This window comes from Glossina fuscipes, unplaced genomic scaffold (assembly GCF_014805625.2).
Source record: "Glossina fuscipes isolate IAEA_lab_2018 unplaced genomic scaffold, Yale_Gfus_2 174, whole genome shotgun sequence".
Taxonomy (NCBI): domain Eukaryota; kingdom Metazoa; phylum Arthropoda; class Insecta; order Diptera; family Glossinidae; genus Glossina; species Glossina fuscipes.
In genome coordinates this window covers 637,558-642,562 of record NW_023998517.1, presented here as the reverse complement: position 1 = coordinate 642,562, position 5,005 = coordinate 637,558, and positions in this window count along the sequence as shown.

The following is a 5,005-nucleotide window of genomic DNA, read 5'->3' as shown; positions in this document are numbered from 1 at the left end:
ATTTGTAAACAATTTCATATGTTTTCTTTTGATTTCGCTATACCTCCCTTTGATTTGTAAACAATTACATACGTTTTCTTTTGAATTCGCTATACCTCCCTTTGATTTTATATGTTTTAAATAAACAAATTTAATTCTACAGCTGGATTAATCACCAATTGATATATGAAATTTGGACTTGAGGTAGATCCACGTTTTATTATACGAATCGATTTAGAGTCACTTTCTAAATGGTTTTAAGCTTCTCCGTCCGTCTTTCCTGTTGTCCATATTGTTTTTTGTCGCAGTTTGTTAAATATTTTGGTGAGACTCAGCACCTGAACGTGTCTTGACCCAAGGCCAAAAGCTATTCTTTGGTATCACACTTTGTCAGCTATTTATACACTAAATGGAATCTACAGATGGTCATTACTTTCTTAAAATTTATCCATGAAATTTGAATAGAAAACGAAGAGAAATTTCTTATCCTTTTCATGCAATATTTACTTGTGGTTCAGAATACACTAAGTTTGCGCGGACGTATGTAACACTTGAAGAGGCTTAAGGCAGCCTGTGCGTCTGTCCGCTTGATGTTCAAAATATAGGTCACAATTTTTAGTACACTGATGTGCTTTAATGGAAGGGCGAACTTTATTGAAAATGATTCGCATCGGATCACTTTATCAAACACTTCCCACATGAAGTCGTCATTTTGAGTGCCTGTAGGTTAATTAATGGTGAATGGTGACCCACTAGAATGTGTTTACCTTTTTAAATTTCGGTATACACAAGTAACTAACTAAATGTAAAACACGAAAATCTAGAGTCATTAACAGGTATTACTACTTAAGTGTATAAACTTCAAATTATTTAAGATTTTTCTGGAAGGATAGCAAGAGTCCACTCTCACTCGCCTACCTTAAGTTCTTTTAACCGAATGAAACTCGCTATCCACATTTGGTCAATTTACTTTAATATCTGCCCTAATTAGCTACGTAACGTCGTATATGATTCGCGTGCCAACTTGCCCAAAATTGACAACAAGTTTTGCAAACTTTTATATTGACATAGTGGATGTCAAAAATTTTTGTTGTTTTTTGCTTCTGTATAGAAAATATACATTGGTTTTCTAATATGGAATAATGTCTTCTTAGTAATAATTAATTACTATTTGGATCTCTTTTAAGATTCAAGTGCAATTTTTTTGTTAATTTTCTTTGCCTTCACATTTTTTGATTGCTTTTAAAAAAAATGAATTTTTAAAAAAAATTTTTAAAAATCTATATAGGTTTTATGCAAATTTAATCAAAATAATCAAATTTCTATTGTTTTTGTAAATATGAATTTTTTTAATTGAAAGTCATTGTTGTAAGAAATTAATTTCAAAAATTGTAAAAAAAAAAAAATATAATATAATAATAAGTATATGGAACGTTTAACACTGTGTTATATATGAAAATATTTTCTAATGTTTAAGAATTAAATAATAAATAAAAAAAAAGTAAACAAAATCATGAAAATAAAATTTAGAAAAAAAGCATTGTCAACGAACAGCAACACGATTCGATTTTTTTTTTATATCTTTTAGAAATCTGACTACATTTATAGCGAGTCCGTATCAATTGCAAATGTTCTGAAACATATTACAAACTTTAATGAATTTTATTATCTTACCACAAGTAGAAATATTATACTTGACCATTACCACCGTTTAACACCCTATGTCGCTTAATAAAACCATTCATATAATGACTTTTCAAAATAAGACTTCCTCTAGTAAAAGCGGTCGAAAATGTGATCGGATCTGGACCATTTTTAGTAGCGTTCGTTCTTCAGCCAAAACACACCGGTGTAGCAAAATTCATCAAAATACCTCCAAAATTGTGACCTCCATAGATCACATAAAGCCCAGGTTGCAAACGATGTGCAATTAAATATTTATACTATATACGTTGTATCCATATAATTGAAAAAAAAATAAGTAAAAAAACTGTAGTCGATCAAGACACATTATTAAATACGCTACATCGCTCTACAGTTGTTCTTATAACGATTTTTTAAAACTGAGGCGTTCTATGGAAAGTGACCGAAAATGTGGTCCAACCCGAACCGTTTTCTGTAGCTCTCGTTCTTGGCCCAAAATACGTAAGCATACTACGCTGTTCTTAAGAACTGCGGCTTTCTAGACTGAACACAAGAAACAAGACGGACAGATGGGCAGATAAGCTTAGAATCCGGAATCACTTTCTGGATCGATCGGTTTGAAAAAAAAAGTTGACCTATCTCATGTCCTTCTGAGTATTACATGCATTCATTCAAACCTGATATACCCTTGTACCACGAGTGGTGTAGTGTATAAACCCTTGACTGTACTAAAAGTAGAAATTTTAGTTTAGAAGTTGCAAGTCAAACAAACGTTGAGCATAAGAAAACTTTCATTGGAAATCTAAAGGTAGAAATTTTATGGAATACAAGAAACTGAAAAAGCGAAAGAATACCCTATAATCTTCACAAGTTGCCCTCTTGACGGAAGTACGTTTTTATGATCAACTCTTTTTAAAATTGACTTCGTTTCACCGAATCTTGATTTTTAGGAAAAAAAACCGATGTACACGAACTTATATTTCTAATGTTTCTTCTGGTCTGGTCCCTTTGATCATTACGTTTCAAGTCTTTTGACCCGATCGAGTTTGCCTTCCGTCAATTATTTTGCTTTTATGCCCTTTTACAAGCAAGTTCTCGTTGCCTAACTTCATTATGATATTTTTTGTGCTAATCCCTTCTTCGCCTAATTATTTTTATTCCTTTTGCCAGTCGCAATGAATATGTATTTGATTTTACCATCTTTTGGAGTTTGGTTTCTTAGAAGATCGATTAGATTCCATGGATACTCAAATTATCAAAGGGGGATTTTCGGTAACAATATAAAAGAAAACGTATAGAAGATAATTAGAAGATGGATATTTTTTGAAAGTGTGAAACAAAGACGATGAAGACTGAAAACTGGTTGAATAAACTAAAAGCTAAGAAAACTAGCGAGGAATACAAATTGAATCTAATTTAACTGAACATACAGATTGATTAGATTAGATTAGATTAGAACTAGGAGGGAGTATTTAAAAGTAAAATAATTATATTTCGTCTATAAAGCGTTATAGACTCTGAACGCAAATCCAGTTAAACCAAATAGAGTGCAATTACGAAATGACCTAAATAGTTGCATATAACTTAATAAATATTTAACACAATGAGCTCTAATCCTTCGCCAATAGTGGCGAAATCCATGTATGTGCGTATGTTATCCGAATTTAAAAATTTTACTTCAATTTTCTTTTGACGATTGCATTGGATAGCATACTTCCATACTTCCACTTCTCCCCGCTCATGTTTTTAAAAGTTTTTTTTTTCTTATTTGTTTTTTGCAATATCGAAAAAAGTATATATTCGTATAACGATTTGTAGGAATTAGAGTTTTGTCAAACTTATTTCACTTAGGGAATATATACACAGAACTTTTTCACATTTAATATAGAAGTGCAGTATTGGATAGTACACTATGCTAGTTTTATCATTCTATTTGTAACAAACGATTTATATGCTAAAGAGAGTTAGTTAGGTGTAGAAGTAAGTTCTCACCATTAAAATTGATCGCTTCATAACACAAACCTCACACAGCAAAATTTTCCCGAAATTTTCGATATAGATAGCTTGATGGACATTGATGCTTGTATGACAAACATGACCTATTTCTGCACCTAACATTTTTGATATTGCTAAGCAAAGGTTTTTCCGAAAAGCTGTTTCTACCTTTTTTGTGTTTTTGCGCCACTCGCGACTATGCCTGGTGGCGGCTTGACCAAGGTGCAACGTGCCGTCTACATTCGCTTCAGCTCGTCTCGACGTCAAATCCGACTAAATGTACGTTAAGAGTGGGTTGAAAAAAAAAAAATGTGCTCTCAGAGGCACGTGAAGGTATGGCGGCACTTGAAAAGGGTTTTAAATAAGTTAGTGGACTTTATATGCAAAACAAAAGAAGAGCCGCGCTAAAAAAAAATTTTTAAGAAGAGACTCATGAGTTTAGCTAAAAAATGTTCATGTTTTGTTATTTAAATAAAAGGAGAAACAAACACATTGAAGAAAACAAGATAAATCGATCGATCTGATTTAATTTAGTGCACAGGAAAATGATAAATTTTTAAGAAAACAAATGAAAACTTTGACTATTTTACATCAAACCGGGAACTGGGCAAAGTTGGTGTTCGAGTTGTAGAAGGGAAGGATAAGGAAAATAAGGAGAAAATAATCAATCGGTTTTTTAAAAATATCAAGGAGAAAGGAATGAGTTATCGAACAGTCTGCTAATTGTCGGTGCACCAGCATAGCGGTTTTGCCGCACTTGCATTTGTCTCTACATATTTTCTTATAAGGGGTATCTAATATTCGACTCCAGGTGAACAAATATAGTTTATTATAGCAATACTTTAGAAATTTTTCACACTCACGATTTTTGATACAAAAGTATTAAATATTTAAGATTGATCACTCTTCAGAGATATAAAAAGGATAGGACACATTACTGCTTAGTAGTGAAAAAAAAGCAGAAAATCTAAGATTGCAAAACAAGCAATGATGCTTAACAATAGAAAAATTGAAAGAGCTACGAAACTCTCGAAATTCTCAAAGGAATTTCTCTCGTTACAGTGATTGTTCTAATACTAATATATAAACGCTGTGTGCTATTGAAAATAAACAAAAGTTTTTCATGAAAATTAAAAGTATATTAAAGACGAACAAATTAAAGTTTTCTTTTGCTTAATGCGACCAAGCACTCTGTGACCGTGAAGGAGTGGAAAAAAGATAAGGAAAAGGAAAAGTCGCCACAGCTTAATGAATATGTGCCGAATGAAGCACAAAATATAGCTACGACCGCAGTGAACTTTACAGCTTTAAGATTTTGATTATGCGGATCTTGACTTGGCAGTCGTAGAATGGAAAAAAGATAAGGAAAAGGAAAGGTGGCCACAGC